Source organism: Phalacrocorax aristotelis, chromosome 12 (assembly GCF_949628215.1).
Source record: "Phalacrocorax aristotelis chromosome 12, bGulAri2.1, whole genome shotgun sequence".
NCBI classification, from domain to species: domain Eukaryota; kingdom Metazoa; phylum Chordata; class Aves; order Suliformes; family Phalacrocoracidae; genus Phalacrocorax; species Phalacrocorax aristotelis.
This window is the reverse complement of record NC_134287.1, coordinates 415,461-436,734: the sequence shown is the minus strand read 5'-3', so window position 1 is coordinate 436,734 and position 21,274 is coordinate 415,461. Positions and strand designations below refer to the sequence as shown.

Genomic DNA, 21,274 nt, shown 5'->3' with positions numbered 1-21,274 from the left:
CCTGCTTGTCACAGCACTTCTTGTTCATGAACCATGAGGCACAGGAATGAAGGAATTTGCTCAACATGGCAGTCAGACTCTGACAGAACTGGTATCAGAACCAGACACTGATTCAGACCCCCTTTCCCTAGACATTAGACCACATGCTTTCTCTATTACCACCTATGAAATTCACATGACAATACGATGTGCAATGCTTGTCATAGTGTACCAGGACATGTCTGATAAGAGGCACGGGGACATTTCATGCCAAAGCCCAGTACTTGCATGCGTATAAATGGCTAGGAGGATCTGTTCATCAATAACCTGCATCTCAGATGCATCAGAATAATGGCTAAGAGACTGAAAAGCCTGTCTGAAAAAGAACAAGAGTGACAAAAGAGAAAAATAAGTAGATGGTTATATGCTAAAACAGGAGAGACAAGCATTTAGGGAAAACGAAATGCCTAAGTTTAGCCAGGATCAATAGCAAAAACTAGCAATAAATTGTTGCTAAATATTACTTCAGATAAAATTTCAAAATAGCAGCAAACACACACAAGAACATTCAGGCCATCAAATAATTACAGAAGCAGGGAATTTTTGTCTTTAAGTCTGTGGACAAGAAAACACAGTTGTAATAGTTTAGAGGACAAATTTCATGCAGCACATTTAGAGAGAGAAACTGCAATCCGGGTCCTGGCCAGCCTGGGTGACACACATTTTATCATTATTGGAGAACTTTAATGGATGATTTTTGCACCTCGTAAAGGCCATTCAGAGCACTGGTTGCTGTTAGGACTTACACTATAGGTAATTAGAGTTACAAGAGTTACAACGAGATCTGAATTAAGATTTTTATGGCATAAGCAATTCTGGGCTTCAAGTTGCAGAATTTGGCTATCTTAGAAGATGACCACCCTGAAACCAGGGCTACAGCTAAACATTCAGAAGTCAGGAGAGCTGGGTCTCCAACTTAAGAATGTTGCTTTAATCATAAGGTTTTGCTTTGTTTTTCAGCTAACCTCATAAATGATACATTTTGAATCTTTAGTATATGTCTGTCTTCTTCCTTGGTTCAGAGCTTTTAGAAATGACATTTTGATGCTTTCCTCTGAAAATTTCTTCTGTTGCTTTCCAGATAAATAATAATCCTGCACTAGAACACCTCAGTACTGTCACAAAAATAATTCTTCATATTTCCTTTCCCAAGCAGGTTAAGAGGGAGGTTGGAAAGGATAAAAGGCCTGTTGTGACAGAGTAAGGGGTCATGGTTTTAAACTAAAGGAGGGTAGATTCAGGCTGGATATAAGGAAAACATTTTTTACACTGAGGCTGGTGAAACCCTGGCACAGGTTGCCCAGAGAGGTGGTCGATGCCCCATCCCTGGAAACATTCAAGGTCAGGTTGGACGGGGCTCTGAGCAACCCGATCTAGTTAAAGATGTCCCTGCTCACTGCGGGGGGTTGGACTGGATGACCTCAAAGGCCCCTTCCAACATAAACCATTCTATGATTCTATGATCCATTTCCTGAAAGAAAGCAGAAACAATGTGGGGAAGAGCTGAGGCTGTAAAGACTCAGGATTCTCCTCTTGCATTTTGCATTCTTCGCAAAGTCTTCTCATGGTTTCTCTCTCTCTCTCACAGAGAAAAACTGAGACACACGTTCCCCATGGTATTTATAAACCGACAGCTTTTGCAAAGAAAGGGCACCTTACTGCACTGTGACTGTGCAACCTTCTCAACTATGAGAGTTACCTGGGCTTCACTGGTGGCACAGTACTCATGTCATTTGCAGTTCCTCAGCGAGGACAGCAAGCACGTGTTCTTGCTCCAGAAGTCCCTAAGCAGGGAGATAGTGCTTTCCAGTACTCTCCAATAGCTGCTCCAAAGGCAGCAGAGGACTTCCAATACAGTTAAAGCAGTCACCTTTTATCCTGCAGAGCACTGAGTATACAAAGAGACATACAAATCAAGCACAAAAGCAGCCCATCACAATGCACCAGAATACCTCATAATCCCAAACAACATCTAACGGGAATCACTTTCAGATATATGAATTAGTTTCAGAAAAAAATCTGATTTTTTTTACACCTCTCTCAAGCTTCTCAGGGAATCAAATAAATTAAATTGGCTAGCTACATTCAGACAATTGAAAAACATTTCCCAGAAGACATACATACATAGTATTAACAAGACACACAGCATTAAGAGAGAAGCAGGAGTCTAGAGTTTGTTTTCTGTCTGGAACTGAAAGACAGGGTGTGACTTTATGACATCTTGTTTCCTTGGAAGGGAGAACAACCCTGGTCTGTATTGCCAGACCGATTCTGCCTAGCAGCCTTCAAGGCCCTTCCTCCCACCCCAGCCCCGCACAACTCCCTCGCCCCCAGTCACACACTCACATAAACGCTGGCCCTTTATCAAAGTCAGCTTTTATAAAGCAAGCCACAGTGGCATGATTAGGCCCTGATAAAATGAAAAACAAAACACTCCTGCACAAAGAAATGGAAGGATTCCCTGAAGCCAGAGTAATTACTAATCATCAACAGGAGCAGAAAAGGGTGTTTCCTGAACTCCTCCATGTTCAGCGGCACAAAAATTGCAAAGCTATCTGGTGAGAGGAAAAAAGTTGCAACTCAGATTTTTCAGTTACAGCAAACAGTGGCAGCCTGGCTAATTTCATACTAAAAGACTTGTTCAACATATTTAGTTAACATTTACTACCATAAGTAATACCTTGCTTATCAGTCTAATTTATGTAACATTGACTTCCATGGTAAAATACATAAAAGATGCTTTTTCCGGTATGTGCCCTCTTTTTTTAGTTCCTAATGGCCTGAAAACTGTTTAAAAGAAGGAAGAGACATGCTTGGGACTTTTCTGCCACTTGTCCTTTTAATTTAAAATATCACTTCTCATTTTCTGTCGTTTTCTTAGATGTAGACTTGAAGCTTCTTCAGCCATCTATCTGAGCAAGCTGCTACATTCTGGAAAAGGGCAACTTTTCTCCCAAATATTTATTCAGGTGTTCAAAAGCTTGGGGTTTTTGTTTCTTTGTTTCAAACTTTTAAGCCACCTAAATAAAAATACCTCTTCCCTGGACAGTTAGTCAGCTTTCATTTTCATAATATACTTGAGATAATTCTACACGATCATCAATTATGCATATACTCTGGAAGAAACTAAAGGGAAAAAAAATATGAAACAAGACATGCTTTTCTCACATAGAAGAAAACCAGAGATAGAAAACAGAAGGACACTTTGGGCCATTTTTATATAGAACAAGGGGAAAAAAAAGCCCACAATAGATCACAGGTGTACTTTTTATCTTTTATAGATTACTTAATGAGAGTTTGCAGAAGTTCCCAGATAGGCATTAAATATTTCATGCATTTAGTTCATCCACTAAATATGACGGGGTTACAGAAACTAAAACCCCTCTGCTTAAGGACAGCCATGTAGCAGGCAGTTAGCTGCTCTGCAATCATATAATAAACATAATTTTTACATTCAAAATTATATTTTCTTATGAAATATTAAAGTGGCAGGAAGGGAAATTATAATAAGATTTGCATAACAAATTAAATTTCTTTGGATTTAAAAACATTTTAAAATCTAGAAAGGGTTTTTTAGATTAAAGAAGGAAATCAGTGGCTGTGTAAGTGTCCAGCTGACACAAGTATGTGTGCTGAATCTCTTGTTCCTTGGGCTAACTGTATTTGTATCTGTTTCCTTGTGCTCCTTTGCTTTTTTGGTTTCAGCTTTCCTAATTCGGGCATCCAAAAGCTAACCGAGAACTAGTTGTGTAGATTCCTTCTACAGTAAATGGAGTTGGGATAACTCACTGTTTGGACTAACCAGAGAAGGCTACAGTGAAATAAGAAGAAACCCACACAGTTTATCACTCTGCTCCTCCTTGTCCATGGCGTGTTCTTAAGGTTGTTCCCTTATTCTAGTTGGGACAGCACAGAGCACAAGAGTCTCCTGGCCCACACCTGGGGTTCCCAGACACAAGAGCTCAACTCTCAACAGGGAGACTGCCCACCATATTTTAATACTTGCAGTGAACTTTGTGTACAGACCTTCTCTCAACATAAGCCCACATCTGTGATACATGCTATGCCAGCAGCTGCCACAAAAAAAAAGAAGATTTCCACATCCTTGCTTGAGTCTGTGTTGGCCCTTAAAAAAAAAAAAAAAAAGAAGCCAGACACAAACTGATAGGCCGAATATGCTTTAAGTCACAGGCTGGTCATCCTTAATAATGCTAATAAAAATGGAGGAAACTTACAGGCTACTTTAGAAGGGCTCAAGCATGTAATTCACACCTAGAGATGTGAAAGCTGTGTGCATACCCATGGATGCATGATGCATCCTGAGTCAACCCAGCACCTCCTAGTCTGAAACTCAGGAAACAGCAGTTCTTCTGTCGGCACCATTAGGGACCCTGGGAAGATCTATGGGACTTGTTAACTTTATGTGACATGTAAGGTGGGTGTCTGGGGTATAAAATGGCTTGGGGAAAGTGACAGCCTTATTTCAGTTCTTTTAATGTCTAGGGTATGTAGTGAATTGAATTATATGTGATTACTGCATTATTAGTGATTGAATAGCTGCTCCTCTATTACACCGTGTATCTGCCTTGGAGTCCCCCTGCACTATCATTGTTCTGGAAGCTTAAACAACATTCTTCTACCCTTGTCCCTGCCAGGACACTTTTTGCATGTGTTCTCTGTTGCATACAGCTAAAGAAGAAATTTTTCTCACTCAGACCCAGATCTGGCCTCAGGTTAGACTCCAAATATTTCAGCTATACTTCTGGGTTAAGGTCTCAGCATCGGGCATCAGCACTGTACCCAGCTGGGGTTACAATGCAGCTCTTCAAGTCCTTGGGTATTATAGCACATAGCACACATCCAGAATGGCTTAATGGAAACAGAAGCCCTCAGTAGGAAATTATAGCTTTTACAGGAACATATGGTCCACAACCATGTAGTGGCTATAAAAGTGTTTTACCTCAACACTTCGTGGAGGGGAAAGCAAAACAGAATAGAAAGATAACATATACTGCTTCTGAAAATCTTGTGACTAGCAGACTTGCACAGAACACTGACCCAACAAAAGAAAATGTAGAGGACTCCACTATTCGGAGTGGAAGCTTATGGTAGTGAAGATGCAGTCAAGTCCAGCAATGATTTTTTTTTTTCCTCCACAAAGACAGTGTATCACACATCTATTGTACTTTCCACTCATAATGACTCAAAGTCACTCCCATAAACCACAGGCAGTGAAAGTTCCTGTACTCACTGCAGGGAACACAAACACTTCTGGGGTAGGTTACAACAAACGCTTAGAACTGTGCCCCTACGGCATATCCAAAATGAGGGGATATCACCAGAGTTAATGTCTCTGTATGCCTGCAAAGTGCCAGGCAGAGATGGTCAGCCTTGTTGCTCACATCTTCTCTTACGAGTCCACTAACTACTTGCCGTGGATGGTATCAAAATCAGCACGCACCTAGCAGGACTGCCTTGCACTGACCCATCAACATTGCTTCCTGCACCATTTATGTTTTCATGTAAATTCAAATATTAGTAGTGGACAGAACATCCCTCTCTTGCCCAAAAATCACCGTGAGCACTAACACAAATAAACCAAGTTCTTACTGTAGAGCAGAAGGCAACCCTGACTGGCCAGCAAAAAATCCTTCCATCATAGATGGAAGTGTAAGCATGAAAGAACATTGTGTATTTTACCCATCAGCCTGCTCTATATCAGTAACAGAGCTGGAAATAGAAACCTCCCCTATTAGACACTGCCTCAAGAGGCATGACAGGTGCTTCACAGAGCCCTGTTCCAAAGCATGTGTAAACTAGAACGTGGATGTAACATCACAGGAAGGCAAGGATGGGTGCTGAGACAGGCTTTCCCCGAGTTAAGCTTTCCCCTGCATCTAGCCTGTATTCAGGTCAGCAGCTTGCAGGAGATTAATTTTTACCATTCTGTCTGCAACTACGTGATGACAAGAGGAGGTAACATAACAGTGACTCGCTTCTAATAGTGCCTTGATAATGAAAGGCAGAGATCCCAAGGCTCCTTATTCAAGCAAAATGATCTTCATTTCAGTAGGAGCCTTCCCAAATACAAAATAAATTGCATTCTCAGACTTGGCCTTAGTTTACTAAGCCATTAGAAGCAGAATTAATTGTTTAATTCTGAATTAATACAGGACAGACCATGGTTTGGCAAGATGCCAAGTAAAGCAGACTTTTCAAAGGATTGAGCTTTGCCTGAGAAGCTAACTGTCAACTAGAAGCTAGTTCAGCATCAAGGAGTCACCTAAGATAAGGAGGTCTGTGACATCCAGCAACACAAGCCGCGAGGATTTCTTGCTACAAGGCGAACAGAGGCCCTGGGGTGTCCTTGTACTTGGAACTCACAAAGGACTTCTGTTGTCAGGTGACTGAATTCTTGCCTTAGCTGATGTGCCAGAGAAGCAGCCTATTTTTGAAGGTCATGAGTCTCTATAAAATTATTATGGTTGATTTTTTTTTAATTCAACAGCTAGATTTCACTTGAAAAAACTTCACTGAATTGAGTTATATGAGTATATAAGCTGGATGGGATCCAGCTGCTGAGCAGTGAGCCACTATCCACTAACAGTGGTTTTGCTTTAGCTCATATAGCAGGGAACCTACTAGAGCACATGGGTATTAATTAAAGCCTGAAATTCCTACAGACTTCTATCTTCATCACAAAAGTGGGAGACCTGGTGGCCTAGTACTGCTACAGTACTGCAAAATACTAGTAAAGGGATAAAAATCTATGACAGACAGGCATGAAATCCTTTACCATAAAATTTTAGTCTTCCTGCAAAAGAAAATAAACTATCTGTGTAACAACATCCATCATACCTCTTGGGCCAGGGATTATAAGCTTTTGTAAGAGAACAAGGGCGTATCACGAATTAGTCACAGGATTTCACAGGGCTGAACTACAACCCTTTATGAATACCAGGCTCTATACATTAAATTATATTCAAAAAACCAACCAAACAAATACAATACAGTACTTCACCTAAGAAGGCAGCAGCGTTTGACAAAAAAGAGGAGAAATGTCACACTTAATAAAAAAAGAAAGTCCACCTAGTTCCAGTGACAATCAAAAAGTAAATTAAAATGTTAATGTAAACATGTTAAGATTGGGGAAACTTCCAACAGTTCTGTTTTGGGAGGGAAAGGTGGAGATGCCCATATTGTCTTCTCTTACTGGACTGTGAGCTGGTAATACCCTAGGCCCTCTCCAGAGCTCCTCTCTCAACTCTCGGGCGAACCTGTACAAGCCCTAGACCACCAGGAAACAATGAACTGCTCATGACTGGACCTTCCCTGCAGGCTGGCCTCTGGAAGTTGCCAACATCATCTCTTCACACCAGGGATCCTCTGCAGCAGTGAAGACAACCACAGGGCAAACAGCGAGGTGCTCAACAGGAGTTCTCGGCATCTGCTGTGAATCGTGCCAACTGTAGCACAGCCGTAAGGGGCTATTCCAGCCATTGAGCCTAAAGCATTGTTCGAAAGTAACAACAAACTATGATGCCGTTGCAGTATTTCCATATTCTCTCTCACTCTCTAATTCCAGGCCAACTTATTTAAATTTAAAAACCAAAAGGGAGAAATTACTTAACATCCTGTCCTGAGAACTCAGCCCAAAACCTTTCTGGATGAATCTAGTTCATTGAAGCCAATGAGATTGTTTCCATCGACTCCAGTAAGTTTGGATCAGATCTTGGGTCCCTTGCGCTGGCAAGGGCTGGAACACATCTAACAATTATAGTCTGATGAGCATGAGTCACAAACCACTACCATGCACACTGTGTCTGAGCTCTGGTGAGTGCAGTATCAGCAGCAAACCATTTGTTTCGGTGAACACAATAAGCGCATGACTGAAACTACGGTTTTCCATAGGCACAAATACAATACACACATCTGAGTGTGCTCATGGCTTGTTTGTTCTAGTAAAAAACAATGCAAAACAGCAAGAAAGAATAAAAGTGAAGGCTGTGAGATGGCAAAGGGTTGTTGTCCTCTCTTTAGTGAGGCCTCACAACATAGCAGGTGATTCTCTGGAGGCTGCCTCCCAACCTTACGAATGCATATGTTAGGATATTAATACTATCATCCCCATTTCAAGGGAGGAGATGGAGGAGTCAAGGGGAGATGTTAAAGTGTTACTACTCCTGCCAGCAATCTCATTACACTAGTGACTCGGGTTCTTTTTTCTCAAAATTCTACCCAAAGAGAAACAGCCATACAAAATATTTACACTGAGGAAGAAGACCTACTGGCAGGAGTGCCACAACTTAAAGCCAGCTGCAGGGAGAAGGAACACCTCTGCCTCATTCATGTCCTGCACTGAACAGAATGATTTTATGTGGAACGCCTGACTACTAAGTCTATCCCACTTTCCACCCCTCACAGCTAAATAGCAGGATTCTCTTCTGTCTCTCCATGGCTTCTAATCCAAGAATCTCCAGCTAATTTACTTGCTTGATAAACCTTTTCTCTTAGAGTTCTTACTGTTCAGTTTTAGCACCAAGATACAGACTAGCATTTTTATAGAAGATCACGACCATCACGTGAAGATACATGCATCGTATTTTTCAGCTAATTCGAAATAAAACATGAGCAACATGATTTAAGTCTAACAATCACTCGTTCAGCTTTGTAAGCACAAAAAATTGATGGCCAGTCATTTGCCCCATTCGTATCCATTTGTTATAAAATGGATCACAGCAACCCAGGAACTGGAATAGGAAACAGTCTTTGGGGGCATTGTTTCATTCTTCTAAGTGTAAATAATTTTTAAGAAAGCAAGCACAACCTTGTGATTAAAATATTGATCCTGTTTTTAGAACAGTGTTCCAGAGACCACCTAGCAAACCAAAGCAATAAATGATATACATTTTAAGAACACTTTTATTAAAATATTACTGTTAATAAGTATACCCAGGCTTGAAGATCTGTTCTATCATGAGTATCAGTCTTACAGTCAGTAAGATAGCCACCTCTCTGTGAAGATGTTGTTAAGTTTCTTTTCAAGTACTTTCAGGCATTTTTTTCCACAGATAATATATCTCATGATTGAATGAGCAGTGTATTATTTATGAAAGTCTTCACAGAGGAAGCCTCACAAAACTATACAGATTGCTATGAAAGAGAGGTTAGAAAGCCTGTAGGTTTTCTACTGCTAGTTTTGTCTTATATCCATCTGAGGCAGGAGAAGACTCACCACCAGATAGGCAAACTGTCCAATGATGCGAGATCACAGACCAAAGTCAAGCTACTTCTCATTCCTCATGCAAGGGGTCATGCCAACAGTACTACTCTCCATTGCCTCTCCATCCTCCTCCCAGCCTTCTCACTCCCAGTCTTGTCACTTACTTAGCCCAATAGCATGCTGGGTCAGTGCTGCCTCTGGTGTATTTGCACAAGGGCTATTGTTACAAGGACTTTGGTCTTAGTTGGTGCCAGTGATGTTTGGATCTAAGCAATAAAATAGGACCTGTTGCAAAAAAGGTCAAGAACACCTAACAATTGTGATAATATTTGTATTCTAGCACTGCCATATGTGTAACTAAGCACAGCTTTTAAGAGTACCACAAAACAACTTGCACAGGTCTTTGAAACATCTAGATGTTAGAATTGCAAGCAGAGACAGTACACGTATTTTGTTGACACGCTCAGGGTGCTAAATCCATATCCAAGTATCTTCAGTGTCTGAGGAAACATGATTTCCAGGTTTGGGATCTGATTCTACGATCTGTGTACATTTGTCGCTGTAAAGATTCCTATCTCACAGATATGCTGAGAGATGGTGCCTAATAATACGGCCAGTTAAGACACAAAGGATGAATTCTTCATGAATGTCTGTCTGCCCTAGTCTTATAGTACCATGCTACCCTTGCTTGGTACATCTTACCTTGCAGAAGGTAAACTTTCTGCCCCACAGATTTGCATTTATTCTACATTCACACAACATCTTGCATAAGGGGAGCACAAATTTGCTGGACATATAAATGTACAACATATTTCAAAAAAAAATCTTCAGTCACTTACCCAACAAAACAAATTCAGAGAGCTACTGTAGGTAAAACAGGAAAAAACTGGAGCAAAGATGCAGTGAGGAAACATATATTTAGACAATCTTTCTTTGGTTTTAATCTTTCATAGGAAGCCATATAAGTTCCTAGCATTTATTGTGATCAGTTTTTCCTCTGCTATTGTAAACTCTCAGAAGAAAGGTATCATTAGATAAGATAAAAAGATAAAAAATTAAAAGGTGTAAAATATTTAGTGGGTTCTTTTAATAATTAAACAGCCTAAGAGCTTTCAGTCTAGCTGTACTGACAGCACAGACAGACCTTTCAAGAGAAGAAACAAAACTAAATGTTTAGTCACCTATTAAAATGTGTTATCAGAGTGCTATTTCTAGCCCTTCGAATGTCACACTGCAACAGGAGCAAGTGTGATACCTAACCATTGTTTTCCCTGAAGCGGCAGCTCTGGGGCATATATAGCTTTTAACCGTCATCCAACATTTTTGTGTATGTGATATATTCTTTCCCAGTTTTACAGACTTGTACCCAACAGGTTTCTCAGAAGATTCCTTCCTGAGACACGTTATACTGGTATGGGGTGCTAGGCAGTGATTCACCACATTTATTTTTGCAACACAAGACTTAACTGGTAACTCCAAGATGATATATCTCACGCTACATGATGGAGGGGACTCCTCTGTAATTAACAAAAAATTCTTCTCTAAGGCTTCTGGAGACTGAGGTTGTATCCTCACAGTTGTCTAAAGCAGTGAATTCACTTACTTTCTGGGAGGAACCACAGGATGGGGGTTCAGTGACATTGCTGGTATTCCCAGAGAAAAGCTTAGACATAGACAGCATTGTGAGGAGACCCTACACGGTACAGCCTCTAGTCATGCCATCTACCCTTGCAGTGATGATTTCAGGTGGGCAAGACAAGGTGGGAATCATTTGAAAATATCGCAGTGTCTCACATTACCTGATGCAAGGACTCGTAGCATTTTTAGGCAGCCTGAACTCACACTCAGTGCAGACTCTTTGCAAGGGACAGCATGATGTCAGACCTCAACTGCTAGCATCTAGGACCTGGGTCATCCTCCAAGGCACAGTGTGGACACTGACAGATCACATCAGTCTTCCTCGCTCTTTTCCCCCCTACCATGCACTGGCTCAGCTGCCTCCTATCACGACCGTACAAATCTCAACTCTGAGTTAAGCAAAAGACTGCCAACCACACTTCAACATCCACCAAGTGCTGTGGAGCTCAGTGCTGCATGACTGGCTACTCTCTCAGTGCAGCTTACATTTTGTGACTGGCTTATCCCCAAAACACAAGAATGGTTTTCCATGAGGATGAGAGGTATTTAATGTACAGATAAATTTCACCCAAGTTTTCAGAAAAATAACCATTTGTAAAGCAACATTTTACTCCATCAAATTCTACAAAATTAGCCAATAAAGGGGAGTTAAAAGTATCACCATTGCGAAGACATGTCTTATTTGAACAACCACTTGCAAATAGTTTTTCACAGTAGCTAGAGAGCTCAGACAGAGCACACCACAACAAAGAACATGGGGAGTTTCCTAACAGACCTAGTACAATATAGCACTATCACTTGCTGTATAGCTCTATCACTATCACCAATGATAAATACCTATAAATTCACCTAAGCTGGGACAGTTTTGTAACTATATCATCACCTACCATAAATGGTGTATAAACTCTGAGATTAATTGATCTGAGTGTTTTTGAGATAATGAATGACAACTATAATTCCACATTATACCAGATAAGATTCTATTCCAATGCAGGGCTCATTGCTTTTTTCCTGAGCTCTTCTAAACTGTGGGCTTCAGCTATGTGAGGGCTAACGCTACCTTACATACCACTACTGCTATTGACGTAGCTGGGCAAAATTCCAAGTGCACAGTCCCTAAATCTGGCCTTTCTCTCTTAGGGTCTCACATGACTAACTGGCCCTGCTTGACTCAGAACTACCATGCCTATGATTATAAAAGGCATTTGACCGTGAGGACCATTAAGCTTGGCCTTCCTGCAAGGGCACCACTGGTGTCTCTTGTGACAGCAACACTGCAGGCACTGGAAAGTGGGCTGAAACTCACAAAACTCATAATAACTGAACAACTGCTACTTTTGACCTTTAAGTGCTAGGATCAATATAGACATTGAAACAAAGAAAAATGGACTCATATTCTGCTATCAGCCTTGCTTTCCACACAGTCATCTTCATCCTAATTGTGTTCATTCTGCTCTAGGAAAAATTTAACTTCTGCTCCTTATGTGAATGAGTGCTGCAGTGTTTATTCAAAACCAGAATAGCGTTCTGATCTTGGGCGGATTTCATTCACATTATGTAAACAATTGATTCTTTGAAAGACCAGAATAGCTATAAATCAAACCTATAGGCAAACTACACTCATGCATGCTCTGTTTCCTGTTTTCCCATTTTGACGGAGGCTTCCAAAACCCCCAGCCACCAAGGTACTGAATAATTTTCCCTGGGTTCTCAGGATAAGAGGAAGTGGAATTATTTCAGAAGTCTTCTTAACAAAGAATAATTTTAGCAACAGTTTGCTTTCTAAGATAAGGACACTCACTTCAAAGTTTTTATTGTTTATGAAGAGGGTAAACATCAAAAACTGTTACAAGATTGGCTATAGACATTAAACATAATTTCTTGCAGAAATTGCTTCACCTCTCCACATCTCTTTTTCTTCAGCTGTAAAGTAATGGCAGAGTTGCCTGCCTATGCTGACATCTGTAGATAAGAAACAGATTTAGTGCTACACGATAGTTCTGCTGTTAGAGAGACTTCATGCAGGATATGGAACAGACTTGCCTAAAAATCAGTCCAGATCATCCCCTCTTACTGGGTAGGAAACCCAAACGCCCAGGTTTACATTGTACCCTTTAGACAGATGTAAAATAAAGGAAGAGAGAGAGCAAGAACAACACTGACTGACATACAGGGATTCACACACCCAAATTCAGATACAAAGTATATGGTCAAAGCAGCACATCACAAACAAGTTTTTCTACCTAATTATTCTCATCTAATAGTATTTGTTTTTCTAAACACATTCCAATGAACAGCATCTACGATGCAGGGATCCAAAATTACTTAATCATGCTTCATGACATCTTAGTGAGACCATGAGAAGGCATTATTCCTTCTAGTATAGGAATATATAGAAGGAATAAAGGTATTATTCCTTCTAGTATTTAAACAGCATTTCTCTCTGGGATGGCATGTAGCATCTGTTTTAGCAACACTCAGCAACCACACACAACAAGGAGAATGAGGCATAACTCTATCTAGTTAGCAGAGTTATTACAGAGTGGCCGACCATCACTATCCCAGCTGCAGTTTGGCACGGATCGATTTTCATGCAGAAAGAACTGTGCGGTGCTGAAGATCCTGAGCATGCATGGCATGACACCTTCTTTGAAAGACACCTCCAGTAGCACATTTGCCTTTACCGCCATGGTTGGATAAGCCCTGTCTTAGCTGAGTGTGAAGACACAACATCATCACTTCCCAGACTCTCTCCTCTAACTGATCCAAATTCCAAGTCAGTCCAAAACCTGCTTATATTGTGGCTTCTAGAAAGGTCACAGTCTACACAGGAACACAGGCTGAAATAGTATTGAAGTCAAAAGTCAGGTTCATAAAACCCTATTTAGATATACAGAATAAGTGCCAATCATCCAAGGAAAAGGAAGAGGTGAAGGGAAGCATCAGGGTACCCAGCACTCTCAAAAACCCAGGCTTTTGTTTAGAGTCCTACTTCAGAAATCTTAAGCAGCAAGTAAAAGCCCTAGCATATTCTTTTACATAATAAGAGCAAAGACTAAAACAGCCTAGCTGTAAACCTCAAAGGGCTGAATTAAAAACAATTTTCAAAGAACACTGAACATTATCCTTGCTGCCAGTACATTTCCCAATACTGAATAAATCTCACCAAAAAAAATAAAAAGGAAAAGAAGCTTCTCTGCTGAAAACTCCTTGTCCACTTTTAAAGGTGCAAGCAGTTTCCATAATCCTATAGGTAGCCTCTGCTCTGACATAAATTACACTAAGCAATGAAAGTGCTGACCCTGTCTTAACACTTGCACCACAAGCAACACATGCTGTACAACCTAATTCCGTAATGCTCATTCACATATATAGCTCCGCAGAAGTTAATGGACTTATGGAAGGGATTGAAGCCTTCAGGATCAGACCAAGAGAACCTCTCTGGCTATTGCAAAGGACTCAGCAAAGCAAGACGACACGATGACTGTTCATCCATCTTAGGAGATATATACTATGGTGCTCGCTCAAAACAACACAAACAAAAACATCAACAGCACTGCTTTGGTACTTTTATCCACCCTGTCCTGTAACAGGCCAAAAAGGCATTTAGTGAAGTTAAGGACCAGAAAACTGAAAGAACACCAAAGAAACACAGAAGAACACATAATTAACCAGCATAGCTCTCTGCTGCAGGATAGCATTGAGACAAAGCATTCTGTAGTAGTTTCATCAATTAATTAGCACATTGTACACAGTAACACATCAGAATAAATAAATTCTGTGACCAACACCTGCTGCCATCTCTTTGTAGTGACCCAAGTGTCTGCGTACACGTGCCTGCGCCAAAGTACGCATACACAGAGCACATCCTTAAAAAGAGGACATGTAATTTGCACAAAGGTTTAACATTCCTGTTTTTCCCCAGATTCAGCCTTTGCAAAAACAGTAAACTTGTAATTCAACATTTGCGGAGTGCTTCAAAGTTTCTCCGAGCTCTCCTTTTCCCCTGCACTCCAAATATTTTTCCCTCCCCTACAAAGAGAAAACACAAGAAGAGACCTGTTTATCACATGACCTTCCTTTGGAGGAATCCTCACATTTGTACTCTCTGAATCACTTATATATTGAAGAAAAAGGAAGCTGCAAATAATATTCATGTGGAGCACACAATTCTTACCTTCCTGGCTTTCAGGCCAGCCTTCTGGGCATGTGAAATTTATTAGCCAGTGTATCTGTCTTCTCATAGACAGCTTAAGCTTGAGCTTGTGCATCTGTGTGCGTTTCTGTTTACCAAAAAATCTGATGTATTCCAAAGAAGGCACACACAAAACACTTACTGTGTTTTGACTGCCTAAATACCACTACTTATATTGTTTATGGCATTATCAATAAATATTGGCTTTGTAGAACAGGATTATCTTTAAAAATAACTAATCCCATTTAGAGATAGTAAGTCTACTTACTGAACAAGAGGAGTGTAAAAGAAACGGGAGTCATTAGGGACCCTAATGTGACACATATATATTTCCTATATGTGTATATGTGCAGCAGAACCAATATGGTCCAGCCTTTAGAAGTCAAAGAGGTACTAACTCTGCTAGTAACCTTGAGCAAGCTAAACCTTCCCTTGCCTTCCCATACCTTTTAGATAGAGAAGCTGTCTTGGACAGATACCGTTTCTTTTTATGACATGGTAGCAACAAATACAAGAGAGGACAACCTTTCAGTAGCAAAATCCATAAAAATGAAATACTGATGTACCAAATATTGCCCCAGAACAGCATCAGTAACAGCAGTACCAGGCAGAATAAAGAAGTAGCAAAGTAAGCAAACACTGATCTTTGGGTAGAATAGTGAAGAGCACATTCTGCTTACAACAAATCCCACTAACAATCCTCTGGGCTCCGCTCTGATCCCCTTGATTTGGGGGCTATGATGAATACCCATATGCGGAGGTGTAGCAACCGTGGCACTGACATGAGCACAGGGCACTTACTGGTAAAAAAATCAAACCTGGGTAACAGCAGGAGCACAGGCAGTTTTGCTGAAATGAGATCTGCACAGCAGGGCAGGCATGGCTTTTCTTCATTACCCTAATAGCCTAACAAATAAATAAGGGATAGTTGTGTCCATGGTAATCACGCTGGTGATTTTTTTTCTTCCTTCCTTTCCAAGACACCTTAGGAGAGAGGTAGCCATACCAGGGCAGCAGAATCTGATCTGTAAATAAAAACCTGACACCTAAATGAAGCCCTTTCTGTGACAGGACTTAATTAAAACTCCTGTGAATTCTCAGGCATCTAAACCATCTACCGCTCATCAGGCACTGGCGATACTGGAAACTGCTGCCAATTATTTTTCACTCCTGAATTTCTTACGGACAGATTGCAAAAGGTTTTTACACCTCTGCACAGAAGCACACAAAATACAAGTCCTCAGAAGGGACAGCGTGATCGAGACTAACCAGTAGTCTCCCCTCCGCTTGAAGACACAATAGTTTCATACCCTGCCATTCACAGCTTCTGTTTTATGCAAACTACAGCAAGTGTTGGCTTCCTAAAGTACAAGTATTCTCAGCATATCACACACAGGGCAGCATCCATGTGCCGCTGAGTTGGTAATTGCATTATCTGCAGCCACTGATGAATGAACAACCGTAATGCATACATCCTAGGTTTGGCTCTCTCAGGACAAGGAGACACATGCTCCCCATACCACATTCACTCAGATTCCCGAGTCCAAAGGCACACAGAAAATGCCCGTTCGCATTCCCTCTCATTTTAAAAGCAAGGTTGTATTCTGCTCCCCCTTCCCACCGACTGAAAAATAACATTTCTATTTACAAGGACAAGAAACTCATTCTCAAATCTGCTTCTCTGCATCTGCAATCTATTTTACCTGCAAATAACAAGGCTTGCAAATTTGCGGTGTAACACCGACCACATCTCCAGATACCAGAAAAAAAGAGAGAGAGAGGCGCTGATACTCCACAACATAATGGCCCTTTAAGGAACACCAAGTCCTTATGGGTATAAATAATCCTCAGCATAAAATGGAGCCAAGGCGATTTCTATTGCAGAGCAGGGGGACGGACTGGCTGCTCGGAGGGTTAAACGAGCCCTTACCTGAGAGCGGCGGCAGCAGCGGCGGCAGCAGCAGCACCCCCGCGCCCGCCGGGACGGGACGCCGCAGCCCCGCTCGCCCTGGCCCCGCAGCCCCGGCTGCCCCGGCAGGCGGCGCCCCAGCGCGGCCCCGCCCCCGCGCGGCCCCGCCCCCCGGCCCCGCCCGCCGCGGGAGCGAGCCCCTGTCGCCAACGCAGCGAATAAAAGGTGGGAAGAAACCCCCCCAAAAAAAGGGCCTGCGCTTTCCAATCGGGGACGAACCCCCCACGCCGACCCTGAGGACGACGCGGCCGCCGCCGGCGGCGGTGGTGCGGCGGCCCCTCGCCCGGGCCGGTCGCTGGCGGCTCCCGGGTGGGGAGGGCTGGGGAGGCGATCAGCCCTGCGGGGAGGCACAGGGCTCAGCAGGCAGGACGCGGAGAGACTTCCAGCGCAGCCATCGTTGTATTGCTCGTACGTCACACAAACCAGAGAAAGAAGGAAGAGGTGAAGGAAGGGGGAAGAGACGACTCTGGTAAATGACTGAATGCTTCATCTGGGAAAAAAAAGATGAAATAGAGGAGAGGGGAAATCCCTAACAAATCCCTATCTTATTTGCCCTGCATCGCATCCAATTAATATTACCATTTAGGTTTCAGTTATGCCTAGGGCACTACTCCTGGACCAGCTTTGGTGCTCTGCAGAAGGGAGGGAAAGCCCATCCATGCTCAAGAGCGTATCGCCAAGCATGTAACGGCACCCATCCACACACGGCCTGACCGTTCCACCTTTGTGTGAGGAAACACAGTGGACACAGAGGGGATTTTGTCTTTCTCAGGCTGTCATGACATCTTGTGGGTTTTTGCTTCTTCAGAGGTTATTCTATTCTCTTTCACCTTCAGAGTTCTTATTGTCTTTCCTGACAGCCATAGGAATCAAATTTATTAATCTTTACTTGAATACTACCCACGAATCAAAAATACCCCCAAATAATTCAAACCAATTGCCAGAAGAAATTAATTAAATCTCAGTCTGTCTGTTAGTTTGAGGAAAAGATCAAACCTATTTTGGCTTCAATTGCCTGAAGATGCAAAGCAGGTTTAGCACCGAACTTTGCTCCTTCTGAAAGCACGCTAACCTCTCAAGGGCAGCTGGAAGAACCTCCTTCATTTCAGATATGAATACATATAAAAGGCAGGCTAGCTGCCTTCCAGATGGGGACTAGAATTTTGCGGCAATGATCCCAAGCAGCCCTTTGCTTCTTGCAATACCCAGGAGGGAGGAACGTGACCATCATCTCAGAGTAGAGTGGACAGCCAGGAAATCTCAAATCTGAAATCCAGCTTGGGCAACAAATAAATGGTGTGGCAAGTGCTCTTGCCACACCTGTCCATTTCTCTCTCATCCAACAGAGACAATGGTGATAAAATTTGTGGCATGCTGCCAAAAGTATTGAACCCACTTAGGCACAAAACATCATATTACCCAGGCTGAATATCATCAAGGAGAAAAAAAGGTTGAGATTTTAGTCACTGATATTCCCACCACTCTTAAAAAAAAAAAAAAAAAAAAAAAAAAAGACTCCCTACATCATAAGAATAGCTGCCTGTGAGAATAACTCAAAGCAAGGCCTGAGGTTGGCCTAATAGCTGAAATGCTTGGTTTCAATTTAGAGATTTAGTGAAGTGCAAAATGTGTGCACATGTGTATATACATCTCTGTGCGAAAGAGGCAGAGCCCCGGATCTATGTAGGTAGGCAGCCAGCTAATCAGTAGCCTTGATCTCTCCTGACCTGTTTGGGGTCTGTGAGGGTTGTTTGCCAGTCTCCACTCTTGAAACAGTGCTTCTAAGGACCAGCTCAGGTACCTTTAATTTAAGTAAATTTGGCAATTTGCTAATTTGTCCCTAGACCCAGGAATGTCAATTGGCCAATTTAGAATAGCTGTTCTGTTCCAGGCTCTTGCATGGGGAAGGCAGAGAGGTGCTTAGCAGGATAGGTTCATCTATCAGCCAGAACCACCAGCAGCACAAAGCAAAGCTGACTGTACCTTCTACCACATTAGCACCTCTCAGTGCAAGAAGTTCTGGACCATATTTTTATCTGCGCTGTTAAAGTACCACTCTTGCTATCCTTAGAAATATTATATATAATCTTTCTGTATTTTTCTTTCATAATATATGTATCTTGCTTATAGACCCTGTTCAGCGCTATACATGAGTTGATGGGATCACAGGGAATGCATGAATGAAGGTCTTTTCTGCTTGTAACACAGGAGTCAGGCTTGTTATAAGCTTAGCATTGACATGGTCACCAAACTAGTCCTACTCCCAGCAGCAGGCAACTGTAAGTCAAACCGTAGAGAAACTATCATTTTAAGTGAAAGCATACTTAAACATGCATGACCCAATTTTCAAAACCTTTGAGCTTTTCTGAACATCCACCTAAATAAGAGGAGGTATATTTCAAAAAATGCTCAAAACCCAAGCCTGCACCACTTAGCTCATACAGATAACAAACCCATCAAACCATACTCAGCCTATCTGTAAGAAGCCAGCATTTCCTCTGTAACAGGTGAGAGCTTTGTACCTTACTGGTGTCAACAGGTGACTTTACAAATGCCCACCTGTCATCATTTTGTAAATAGCAACACTTGTCTCCTGAACTGCCCTATCTTCCTGCTCTGCCCAAAAGCAGGACACCTGCTTTCCTGCTTGTGCCCCTGCTGTATTAAAAAAAGGCACGCAATTGACTGTTGTGTTACTAGCAGCCGAGCAAGTAACATAACAGTCTGTCTAAGAGGAGACATGAATGTGAGAGCGTGAACACCAGTATGTCGCGGGGCCAATCGTTTCATTAGGAAGGGAACTCAGCTCCTGTGAGGAGCTATGATACCAGAGGGAGCAGATCTTTCATCACAAAGTTGCTGGTTTGAATCCAATGCAGAGGCAGCTCAGGCTGAATGAATGAATATTCCCTACTGCAATTCCATCCTCAGCAAACTGCCCCAGAGAGCATGGACTGAACTCTGTTTTTCTCTTGAACAGTGTCTCTCCAGGACAAGTACAAGGAGGAAGCTAACACTGCCAGTACTTCAGGTAGAGGCCTGTAAGAACAACTGTCTAATAGCCTTCACGGTAGTATCAATTGGCAGGCATCCCCCTCTTTAAAGGGTTTGTCCTGTGTGCAGATACAAAGACTGCACCACACTTACAATCCTGAGACATTACCCAGGTGCTTCAGAATTTTAATGCTAATCTAAATACTCTCACTGAAACAAGATAAATGTAATGGCTAAATAACTGGTATGAAAAAAAAAGAGAAAAAATAGATTACAGGGCAGCACAGACAAAAAGCACTCAAAAGTATATTAGAATCCTTCTTACTAGGAAGACTTTGGCTACACCGCACATTTGTTTTCCCCACCATTTCCACTCAAATGTTGAACTGTGAGTTTACAAAAAAAAGAGTGTCCCTTCACTAGACAGCTAGCATTTGAGTCCACATGCTGGTTCCAGGAGCTGTGACACCTCCCTTGAAATTTTCCTGTGCTCCCAAAACCATGTAACCATGACAAATGTTCATATTTAATGACATAATGACAAATGTTCATATGTAATAAATACATAGGCACAAATACCCCTAACTTAGTGAAGTTTGTGGGACTTCTGTGATCATACTTCACGATGACGAGAGTTTATCACATTGACCAAGAAATTTCTGAACTGTGCCTCTAGATTATGCCATAGGCACACATTAGGTCTTTGCACAAACGGGCCTGCTGCTGCCATTTAGTGCATGAGGTGGCACAGCAACTGGATGGGACAGAGGTTGCCAGCAGCATGCTCGCAACAATGTGAGAGAAAGAAAAATCCCTGCTTGACTCCAACCCAGATAAACTTTCCACAGCCCTGAAGGAACACCATCTTTGTATTTGTGAAATAAAGACATCTTAAAATAAAAGCTGTGACACCACTGATCCCAAACCCTGCATAGCCATAACCTGAGCAAAAGTGCCCTTCAAGGGTGAAATACCCCACTTTATAAGACAGCGGCTTAGACAACCAAATCAAATGATGTGACTCATGTCAGTCTCTCAGTGTCGCAGCCTCAATGCAGGTATACTGACTCCAGGCCCTCTTATGGGCTCCCACCATTCACCATCACGCTATTTAAACCAGACACAAAGTCATGCTGATTCTGATCCAGACAGAGCAACTGCAACATTTTCCAAAGGCAAAATCATAGAGTGTAGTGAAAGGGAAATTGTATTGACT

At 42.0% G+C, this 21,274-nt stretch overlaps 1 protein-coding gene across 14 annotated transcripts in view; it reads right to left on the bottom strand.

Annotated features, from left to right (window-relative positions):
- The window catches only part of SORBS1 (sorbin and SH3 domain containing 1), a 174,884-nt gene extending 157,732 nt beyond the window's left edge, over positions 1-17,152 (bottom strand). For 6 of the 14 annotated variants that reach the window (XM_075107983.1, XM_075108008.1, XM_075108007.1 and 3 more), the window contains exon 1: positions 17,026-17,105. The gene's annotated coding sequence lies outside the window, so the exon portion shown is untranslated. Of the gene's footprint in view, positions 1-17,025 lie in introns of all 14 variants that reach the window. The other 8 variants (XM_075108010.1, XM_075108015.1, XM_075108013.1 and 5 more) reach the window with 4 other exon arrangements.
- Positions 17,153-21,274: the final 4,122 nt, after the last annotated feature.